Below are 12233 nucleotides of genomic sequence, written 5' to 3' on the forward strand. Positions count from 1 at the left end.
CGAGATCATCGGTGAGGACGCTCCTCGTCCTCAGCGACGGCGGGAATGGAGCGCGGGGTGCACCCCCGAGCCCCTGGACATGGCGGACTCGCCGGACGGCGACGAAGACAGGGTAGACGCGGCGAGCTTCTTCCTCTCTCTCTCTGCTTCTAACCTACAAACATACCAGGGAAGAAGAAGAAGAGATGGAGATGGGGATGGGGAGAGGTGGCGGCGGCGGCTGAGGGGAAGAGGAACCCTAGGAGAGGGGAGGCACGGACGCCAACGCAATTTAAGGGGGGGCCTCGACGTTGCTGCTGCTCACGGCGTCGGTCGAGTTCTCTGTGATCCTGACGGAAAGGCGAGCTGGACGCGACGACGTTAGGAAGTAGAAGAGAAAAAGCCACGGGCCTAGTGCGCGAGGGAAAGAGAGAAGTGGGCCGGCCTGTGGTTAGAAGCCCACAGGGTGGCGCCAGTTAGGGGAGAGGAACTCCCCTAGCTCTTTCCATTTACAGGAAACAAATAAATGACAGGGAGAAAACAAAAGCACAAGGAAAAAAATACAAGTGCTAAAAAATAAAATAGCACTTGTTCTGGACATGTAAAAACAAGACTTATGTAATAAAAATGAGAACAAGAATTTAGGAGCAAGCATTTATTTAACAAAACACCCATGGTATGGGCTATTTGTAGTTGCTTACCCCTTTTAAGCCCCTGATCAAAATCAGCAAATCGCACATCTCATCCACCATAATTCTAAGCTAACACATGAGCATTTTCAAAAGAGGAAAGGAAGAAGAGAATCTTGACATAGGGGAAATAGAGAGAGGGGTGATGATGATTTTTGAAACCTAAGCATATACTACCACATGCATCACCTCACACAAGCTATATATCACATGCACACAACACAAGGCAACACATGGAATCATAAGAGCACATTGCAACAACAAGAACACATGGCATGAAACAACATGGTATGCATGAATGCAAGGGAGAGACATTAATAAGGTGACAACACATGAAATCATGGCTCAAAATGACATCATCATAACCATGACAAGGTGGACCCACTTGCAATAGGTTCCAAATAGGGAAGGTTCTACACTTGGGGCATTACACCAGGGCGCCGGCCGGGACTCATGAGCCATTTGTCCCGGTTCATTTGTCACCTTCGGTCCCGGTTCCAGACACGAACCGGCACCAATGTGCCTCGCTCCTGGCCCACAACTAGTAGTCCCGGCTTGTGGCTGGAACCGGGACCTCAGGTTGTCCTTTGGTCTCTGTTCTAGCCACAAACCGGGACCAATGGTTGGCCTACATATACCCCCATAAGCAGAGCAGTGCACTGCTCTGTTTTTTCGGCCAGCCATGGGAGAGCTTTGTGGTGCTATAGCTCACCTCCTATGCACATGAGGTGTTCGATGAAATGCCCGAGCCACACTTAAGCTTTCTCCTTTAGAAGCTCCTTGTCCAAGATCCATTTTCATCAAGATTTGTGTAGTTTTTAATACACTTTATTATATAACGCACGCAGATGAACTGTCAATGGATGTACGGTGACCGACGCACCTCCGAGTATATTAATGGCGTGCATAATTTTCTCAAAGTGGCTAAGGTAAACAAGCAGAATGGTTTTATGCATTGTCCATGTACTGTTTGTGAGAATACAAAGGAATTCGCCGACTATAAAACCTTTCACTTCCACCTGTTTCAGAAGGGTTTTATGCCACACTATAATGTTTGGACCAAGCACGGAGAAAGATGGGTTATGATGGAAGACAACATAGAAGAAGAGGATGATGACAACTACCCGACCCCTGAATACGGTGATGCTGCAGTGGGGGAAGCTGAAGATCAAGAGGAACCACATGATGTGCCCGATGATTATCTTCGTCGGGTCATTGTTGATGCACATAGAGAATGTGAAAGTGAAAGGGAGAAGTTGAAGTTCAATCACATGTTAGAGGATCACAAACAAGGGTTGTACCCAAATTGCGAAGATGACAACACAAAACTCGGTACCACACTAGAATTGCTGCAATGGAAGGCAGACAATGGTGTATCTGACAAGGCATTTAGTTTGCTACTGAAATTAATGAAGAAGAAGATTCCAAAGGATAACGAATTGCCCGGCAGTACGTACGAAGCAAAGAAGGTTCTATGCCTTCTAGGATTGGAGGTGAAGAAGATACATGCATGCCCTAATGACTGCGTCCTCCACCGCGGTGCATACGAGGATTTGAACGCATGCCTGGTATGCGGCGCATTGCGGTATAAGATCAGAAGAGATGACCCTAGTGGTCTTGAGGGCCAGCGCACCGGGAAGATGGTTCCTGCCAAGGTGATGTGGTATGCTCCTATAATACCACGGTTGAAACGTCTGTTCAGAAACAAAAAAGCATGCCGAGTTGATGCAATGGCACATAAAAGACCGTAAGAAAGACGGGAAGTTGAGAGCACCCGCTGACGGGTCGTAGTGGAGAAAGATCGAGAGAAAGTGGAGCGACTTTACACATGACCCAAGGAATGTATGGTTTGGTTTAAGTGCAGTTGTCGTTAATCCTTTTGGGGAGTAGAGAAGCAAGCATAGTACATGGCATGTGACTCCATGTATGTATAACCTTCCTCCTTGGTTGTCATGAAGCGGTAGTTCATTATGACGCCAGTGCTCATCCAAGGCCCTAGGCAACCCGACAATGACATTGATGTGTACCTAAGGCCATTAGTTGATGAACTTTTACAGCTATGGAATGGAAATGGTGTACGTGTGTGGGATGAGAACGAATAGGAGGAATTTGACCTACATGCATTGCTATTTGTAACCATCAATGATTGGCCTGCTCTCAGTAACCTTACATAACAGACAAACAAGTGATACAATGCATGCACACACTATTTAGATGACACCGACAGTATATATTTGGACAAATGCAGGAAGAATGTGTACATGGGGCATCGTCGATTTCTTCCGACCAACCATCAATGTCGAAAGAAAGGAAAGCATTTCAAAGGTGAGGCAGATCACCGGAAGAAGCCCGCCCTCCGTACTAGTGATCACATACTTTATATGGTCAATGATTTACAAATAATCTTTGGAAAGGTTCCTGGCGGACTATATGTTCCGAATGACGATGCGGGACACGCACCCATGTGGAAGAAGAAATCTATATTTTGGGACCTACCCTATTGGAAAGACCTAGAGGTTCGTGATACGTCTCCAATGTATCTATAATTTTTGATGGTTTCATGGTATTATCTTGTCAAACTTTGGATGTTTTCATGCCTTTTATATATTTTTTGGGACTAACTTATTAACTCAGTGCCAAGTGCTAGTTCCTGTTTTTCCATGTTTTTGACCCCTTTCAGAGGAGATTCTGAAACGGCGTCCAAACGGAATAAAATCCTCAAAAAGATTTTTTCCGTAACGGAAGGAGATCAGGAGACTTGAGAGCCAAGGCAGGGGGCCCCAAGGGCCTCGCAAGCCCTCACCCCGCGGCCAGGGGGAGGCCGCGGCCCACAGGCTTGTGGGTCCCCTGGACCTCCTTTTCCCTAGGGGTTGCGCCTATATATTCCCTAAAAATCCCAAAAAAATCAAGAGATCATCGAAAGGACTTTTCCGCCGCCGCAAGCTTCTGTCTCCGCAAGATCCCATCTAGGGCACGTTCTGGTGCCCTGCTGAAGGCGGGATTCGGACACGGAGGGCTTCTTCATCAACACCAAGACCTCTCCAATGATGCGTGAGTAGTTCACCATAGACCTACGGGTCCATAGCTAGTAACTCGATGGCTTCTTCTCTCTCTTGGATCTTCAATACAAAGTTCTCCATGATCTTCACGGAGATCTATCCGATGTAATCTTGTTTTGCGGTGTGTTTGTCGAGATCCGATGAATTGTGGATTTACGATCAGATTATCTATGAATCTTATTTGAGTTTCTTGTGGTCTCTCTTATGCATGATTTCATATTCTTGTAATTCTCTTCGAGTTGTGGTTTTTGTTTCGCCAACTAGATCTATGATTCTTGTAATAGGAGAAGTGCTTGGTTTTGGGTTCATACCGTGCGGTGACCTCACGCAGTGACAGAAGGGATAGCGAGGCACGTATCGTGTTGTTGCCATCAAGGGTAAAAAGATGGGGTTTTCATCATTGGTTTGAGATTATCCCTCTACATCATGTCATCTTGCTTAAGGCGTTACTCTCTTCGTCATGGACTCAACACACTAGATGCATGATGGATAGCGGTCGATGTGTGGAGTAATAGTAGTAGATGCAGAAAGTATCGGTCTACTTGTCTCGGACGTGATGCCTATATGTATGATCATTGCCTTAGATATCGTCATGACTTTGCGCGGTTCTATCAATTGCTCGACAGTAATTTGTTCACCCACCGTAGTACTTGCTATTTTAAGAGAAGCCTCCAGTTTACACTATGGCTCCCAGGGTCTACTCCACACCATATTTTCAGCCTTACACTTTTTACTTCGTTGCTCTTTCCACCTTCAGATCTCACTTTGCAAACAATCTTGAAGGGATTGACAACCCCTTTATAGCGTTGGGTGCAAGCTCTTTTGTGTTTGCGCAGGTACTCTGGACTTGACGAGATTCTCCTACTGGATTGATACCTTGGTTCTCAAACTGAAGGAAATACTTACTGCTCCTGTGCTGCATCACCTTTTCCTCTTCAAGGGAAAAACCAACGCAAGCAAGTCTCCTTCAACGTGTCAATTTCTGGCGTTGTTGTTTGAGAAGTAGCAGAAGGATTTTTGGCGCCGTAGCCGGGGAGGATCAAGTCAAGAACTCATCCAAGTAGGTGTCGCAAACTCATCTCTTGCATTTACTTTGTTTGCGAGTTGCCTCTCGTTTTCCTCTCCCCCACTTCACAATTTGCCATTTTTGTTTGTCTTTTTCGTTCGCCTTTTCGTTCGCCCTTTTTCTCGCTTGCTCTTTGTTTGCTTGTGTGATCGCTTGCTTGCTGAACTCACCATGAATGAAAACACCAAACTTTGTGACTTCTCGAATACTAATAATAATGATTTTATTAGTACTCCGATAGCTCTCGCCACTAGTGCGGAGTCATACAAAATTAGTGCCGCTTTGCTGAATCTTGTTATGAAAAAGCAATTCTCTGGCCTTCCTAGTGAAGATGCCGCATCCCATCTCAATACCTTCATTGAGCTTTTTGATATGCAAAAGAAGAAAGATGTGGATAATGACGTGATTAAATTGAAGCTTTTTCCTTTCTCGTTGCCAAAAATAGTATCGGTTCTTGGGATAAGTGCAAAGATGCTTATATATCCAAGTATTTTCCATCAGCTAAGATCATCTCTCTTCGTAATGATATCATGAATTTCAAGCAACTTGATCATGAACATGTTGAACAATCTTGGGAGAGAAGGAAATTAATGATTAGGAATTGTCCCGCTCATGGCTTGAGTCTTTGGATGATTATTCAAATCTTTTACGCTGGCTTGAATTTCGTTTTTAGAAATATCTTGGACTCCACCTCAGGTGGAACGTTCATGGAAATCACGTTAGGGGAGGCCACAAAGCTCCTAGACAATATCATGACGAACTACTCTTAGTGGCACACTAAAAGGTCACCTACTAGTAAAAAGGTACACGCTATAGAAGAAATTAACTCGTTGAGTGCTAGGATGGACGAGTTAATGAATTTGGTTGCTAGTAGAAGTGCTCCTTTAGATCCTAATGATATGCCCTTATCTTCTTTGATTGAGAGTAGCAACACTAGCTTGGACGTTAATTTTGTTGGTAGGAATAACTTTGGCAACAACAATGCTTGTAGAGGAAACTATGTTCCTAGGCCTTTTCCTAGTAACTCCTCTAATAATTTTGGCAACTCCTACAACAATACTCATGGAAATTACAATAGATTACCCTCTGACCTAGAGAGTAATATCAAAGAGTTCATCAACTCTCAAAAGTTTTTCAATGCGTCCATAGAGGAAAAGCTTCTCAAAATTGACGATTTGGTTAAGAGAGTTGATAGAATGTCTAGTGATGTTGATGCTTTGAAAGTTAGATGTGCTCCTCCCAAAATCAACATGGATGAAACTTTGAAAGCTATGCGTGTTTCCATGATTGAGAGCCAAGAAAGAACCGCCCAAATTCATGCTAGACAGGAATGGCTTAAAAAGGCGAGTTCTCATGATAAGAATCACGAAGATCTTAAAGTGCTTGGTGTGACTCCCATTGAATCTATTTTTTCTCGTGCCAAACCTAATGATTATGGGGCTGGATATGAATCCACTTTGGTTGAAAAGTTCCCCAATGATTCGGAGTCCACCTATCTTGATGCTAAATGCATTGAAAGTGGAGTAGAAGATGTTAAAACTTAGAGTAGTAATGAAATTACTACCGTGGATTTCAAGGAATTCAATTATGATAGTTGCTCCTTGATTGAATGCATTTCTTTGATGCAATCCATGTTAAACTTTCCACACGCTTATAGCCAAAACAAGGCCTTTACCGATCATATCGTCGAAGCTATGATAAAACCTCTTGAAGAGAAACTTGAATTGGAAGTCTCTATCTCTAGAAAGCTTCATGATGAGTGGGAACCTACCATCAAAATCAAAATCAAAAACTATGAATGCAATGCTTTGTGTGATTTGGGTGCTAGTGTTTCCGCGATTCCAAAGTCTTTATGTGATGTTCTGGGTTTTAATGAGATTGAAGAGTGTTCTCTTAATTTGCATATTGCTGATTCTACTGTCAATAAACCCATGGTAAGGATCAATGATGTTCTTATTATTGCAAATAGGAACTATGTACCCGTGGATTTCATTGTGCTTGACATTGATTGCAATCCTACATGCCCTATTATTCTTGGTAGACCTTTCCTAAGGACTATCGGTGCTATCATTGATATGAAGGAAGGGAATATTAGATTTCAATTTCCTTTAAGGAAGGGCATGGAACACATTCCTCGAAAGAAAATAATATTGCCTTATGAATCCATGATGAGGGCCACTTATGGTTTGAGCACCAAAGACGACGATACGTGATTCTACCGCTTTTATGCCTAGCTAAGGGCGTTAAACAATAGCGCTTGTTGGGAGGCAACCCAATGAATTTATCTTTTTCTTTCTGTTTTGCTGCGTCCACACCATCACAATTATGTTGAGATTGTGTTTTTTGTGTTTCTTTTTGTGTCTAAGCCAAGCAAAACCTTTATGACTAGTCTTGGTAATGGTTGTTTGATCCTGCTGGAAAAAGATAGAAACTTTCTGCTCATGAGATGACTTTTCATTTTTATTCAGAAAGAGCTTTTGAGTTGATTATTTTTGCTGCTGGTTGGTATGCCTTTTTCCCAGGCCGTCGCAATTTTTTGGATTTTGTGAGGAACCACAAGTATACGAAGTATACAGATTGCTACAGACTGGTCTGTTTTTGACAAATTCTGTTTTTTGTTGAGTTGGTTGCTTGTTTTGATGAAACTATGGTTAGTATCGGGTGGTACTGGCCATGGAAAAGTGAGAATACAATATCCCAACACCAATATAGATGGAATTCAAGTTGCTACAGTACCAAAAGAGGTAGTAGTTTGTTTTCTTGTGGTAATGTTATCACGAGTTTCTGTTTAAGTTTTGTGTTGTGAAGTTTTCAAGTTTTGGGTGATGTTCTCATGGACAAAGAGATAAGGAGTGGAAAGAGCTCAATCTTGGGGATGCCAAAGGCATCCCAAGCCAAATTCAAGGACACCAAAAAGCCTAAGCTTGGGGATGCCCCGGGAAGGCATCCCCTCTTTCGCCTTCAATCCATCGGTAACATTATTTAGCTATATTTTTATTCACCACATGATATGTGTTTTGCTTGGAGTGTCTTGTATCGTAGGTGTCTTTTATTTTTAAAGTGTCACAATCATCCTTGCTGCACACCTTTTTGAGAGAGAGATACATGCACTCATCGTAATCTTTGCTAGAATGTTCATAATGCTTCACTTATATCTTTTCAGCTAGATACTTTTGCTCTATTGCTTCACTTATATCTTTTAGAGCACGGCGGTGCGTGACTTGGTAGTTGGCTTATGCTATGAAAGTAGTCCCAAATGTGATAGGTACCCAAAGAGGATGCAAAAAACCTCCATCTTCATGTGCACTGAGTAGAAAGAGAAGTCTTGATTCCTCTCAATTAGGTTTGAGACGTGGATTCGGTAATATTAAGAGTTACGTTAGTAAGGTGTTGAGAATCTAGAAATACTTGTTGAAGTTAGTGATTCCCGTAGCATGCACGTATGATGAACCGCTATGTTAGGAAGTCGGAGCATAATTGATCTATTGATTGTCATCCTTTGTGTTGAGGTCGGAATCGCGTGATGGTTAACACCTACCAACCCTTCCCCTAGGAGTATACATTTAGCACTTTGTTTCGATTACTAATGAAAACTTTCGCAACAAGTATGTGAGTTCTTCATGAGTAATGTGAGTCCATGGTATAGATTCACTTTCACCTTCCACCATTGCTAGCCTCTCTAGTGCCGTGCAATTCTCGCCGGTGCACAAACCCACCATATGCCTTCCTCAAAACAGCCACCATACCTACCTACTATGGCATTTTCATAGCCATTCCAAGATATATTGCCATACAACTCCCACCGTTCCGTCTCATGACTTGTGTCACTCTCATATTGCCATTGCATGATCATAAGATAGCTAGCAAGATGTTTTCAACGTCATACGCCATGCTAGATCGTTGCACATCCCGGTAAACAGCCAGAGGCATTTCCTATAGAGTCATCATCATTCTGAGCTTTGAGCTGTGAGTAAATAAAAGTGTGATGATCATCATTATTAGAGTATTGTCCCATGTGAGGAAATAAAAAAAGGGAAAAGAATAAAAGAGTCCAAAGAGACCAAAAATAATAATTAAAAAGAGAGAAAAGAGAAAAGAAAAAAGAGTGGCCTAAGAGCCCAAATAAAAAAAGAGACAGAGAAAAAGAGAGAAGGGACAATGCTACTATCTTTTTCCACACTTGTGCTTCATAATAGCACCATGTTCTTCATGATTGAGAGCCTCTTTCTTTGTCACTACCATATGCTTGTGGGAATCTTCATTATATAACTTGGCTTGTATATTCCAATGATGGGTTTCCTCAAAATTTCCCTAGGTCTTCGTGAGCAAGCAAGTTGGATGCACACCCACTAGTTTTCCTTTTGAGCTTTCACATACTTATAGCTCGAGTGCATCTATTGTATGGCAATCCCTACTCATTCACATTGATATCTATTAACGGGCATCTCCATAGCCTTTTGATACGCCGAGTCAATGTGACCATCTCCTCCTTTTTGTCTCACAACAACCACCACACTCTATTCCACCTAGTGCTATATCCATGGCTCGCGCTCATGTATTGCGTGATAGTTATAAAAAGTTTGAGAAAGTAAGAGTGGGAAAAGAATTACTTGGCCAATATCGGGGTTGTGCATGATTTCATTAGTTGTGTGAGGATGATGGAGCATAGCCAGACTATATGATTTTGTAGGGATAACTTTCCATGGCCTTGTTATTTTGAAAGTTCATGATTACCTTGCTAGTTTGCTTGAAGTATTATCGTTTTCATGTCAATAGCAAACTATTGTTTTGAATCTTACAGATCTGAATATTCAAGTCACGTGAAAGAAGTTGCAAAGGACAACTATGCTAGGTAGCATTCCACATAAAAAAATCATTCTTTATTACTTCCCTACTCGAGGAAGAGCACGAGTTAAGCTTGGGGATGCTTGATACGTCTCCAACGTATCTATAATTTTTGATGGTTTCATGCTATTATCTTGTCAAACTTTGGATGTTTTGCATGCCTTTTATATATTTTTTGGGACTAACTTATTAACTCAGTGCCAAGTGTCAGTTCCTGTTTTTTCCATGTTTTTGACCCCTTTCAGAGGAGATTTTGAAACGGAGTCCAAACGGAATAAAATCTCCGAAAAGATTTTTTCCGTAACGGAAGAAGATCAGAAGACTTGAGAGCCAAGGCAGAGGGCCCCAGGGGCCCCACAAGCCCTCACCCCACGACCAGGGGGGAGGCCGCGGCCCACAGGCTTGTGGGCCCCCTGCACCTCCTTTGCCCTAGGGGTTGCGCCTATATATCCCTAAAAACCCCAAAACACCAGAGATCATCGAAAGTACTTTTCCGCCGCCGGAAGCTTCTGTCTCCGCAAGATCCCATCTGGGGCACGTTTTGGTGCCCTGCCGGAGCTGGGATTCGGACACGGAGGGCTACTTCATCAACACCATGACCTCTTCGATGATGCGTCAGTAGTTCACCATAGACCTACGGGTCCATAGCTAGTAACTAGATGGCTTCTTCTCTCTCTTGGATCTTCAATACAAAGTTCTCCATGATCTTCATGGAGATCTATCCGATGTAATCTTCTTTTGCGGTGTGTTTGTCGAGATCCGATGAATTGTGGATTTATGATCAGATTATCTATGAATTTTATTTGAGTTTCTTCTGATCTCTCTTATGCATGATTTCATATCCTTGTAATTCTCTTCGAGTTGTGGGTTTTGTTTGGCCAACTAGATCTATGATTCTTGCAACAGGAGAAGTGCTTGGTTTTGGGTTCATACCGTGCGGTGACCTCACCCAGTGATAGAAGGGGTAGCGAGGCACGTGTCGTGTTGTTGCCATCAAGGGTAAAAAGATGGGGTTTTCATCATTGGTTTGAGATTATCCCTCTACATCATGTCATCTTGCTTAAGGTGTTACTCTGTTCGTCATGAACTCAATACACCAGATGCATGCTGGATAGCGGTCGATGTGTGGAGTAATAGTAGTAGATGCAAAAAGTATCGGTCTACTTGTCTCAGACGTGGTGCCTATATGTATGATCATTGCCTTAGATATCGTCATGACTTTGCGCGGTTCTATCAATTGCTCGACAGTAATTTGTTCACCCACCATAATACTTGCTATTTTGAGAGAAGCCTCTAGTGAACACTATGGCCCCCAGGGTCTATTCCACACCATATTTTCAGCCTTACACTTTTTACTTCGTTGCACTTTTTGCCTTCAGATCTCACTTTGCAAACAATCTTGAAGGGATTGACAACCCCTTTATAGCGTTGGGTGCAAGCTCTTTTGTGTTTGCGCAGGTACTCTGGACTTGATGAGATTCTCCTACTGGATTGATACCTTGGTTCTCAAACTGAGGGAAATACTTACTGCTCCTGTGCTGCATCACCCTTTCCTCTTCAAGGGAAAAACCAACGCAAGCAAATCTCCGTCAACGTGTCAATTTCTGGCGCTGTTGTTTGAGAAGTAGCAGTCTGCTCTGCAATCGATGTGATGCACGTGACGAAGAATCTTTGCATGAACCTGCTAGGCTTCTTGGGAGTGTATGGGAAGACAAAAGATACACCGGAGGCATGGGAGTAACATCAACGTGTGCATGAAAAATACGGCATGCATCCAGAGAAGTATGAAGGTCCTGCCAGCTACGCTCTTACCAAAGAAGAGAAGGAAATCTTCTTTGAATGCCTGCTCAGTATGAAGGTCCCGGCTGGATTCTCGTCGAATATAAAGGGATGAATAAATATGGCACAGAAGATGTTCTAGAACCTAAAGTCTCATGACTGCCACGTAATTATGACACAACTGCTTCCAGTTGCATTGAGGGGGCTTCTACTGGAAAACGTTCGATTAGCCATTGTGAAGCTATGTGCATTCCTCAATGCAATATCTCCGAAGGTGATTGATCCAGTAATCCTGCCAAGGTTAAGGAGTGATTTTGTGCAATGTCTTGTTAGTTTCGAGTTGGTGTTCCCACCATCCTTCTTCAATATCATGACGCACGTCCTAGTTCATCTAGCCGACGAGATTGTCATTCTGGGCCCTGTATTTCTACACAATATGTTCCCCTTTGAGAGGTTCATGGGAATCTTAAGGAAATATGTGTGTAACCGCGCTAAGCCAGAAGGAAGCATCTCCATGGGCCATCAAACAGAGGATGTCATTGGGTTTTGTGTTGACTTCATTCCGGACCTTAAGAAGATTGGTCTCCCTCGATCGCGGTATGAGGGGAGACTCACTGGAAAAGGCAACCTAGGAGCGGACTCAATAATATGTACGGACGGGCATTCTTGGTCTCTAGCACGCTACACAGTTCTACAGAATTCTACCTTGGTGACCCCGTATGTCGATGAACACAAGAATATTCTGATCTCCATACACCCCGAGCAGTGTGACAACTGGATTACATTTGAATACATCAAGACTTTCGGCAGTTGGTT

The sequence above is a fragment of the Hordeum vulgare genome, chromosome 6H, assembly GCF_904849725.1.
Source record: "Hordeum vulgare subsp. vulgare chromosome 6H, MorexV3_pseudomolecules_assembly, whole genome shotgun sequence".
In the NCBI taxonomy this organism is placed as follows: Eukaryota; Viridiplantae; Streptophyta; class Magnoliopsida; order Poales; family Poaceae; genus Hordeum; species Hordeum vulgare.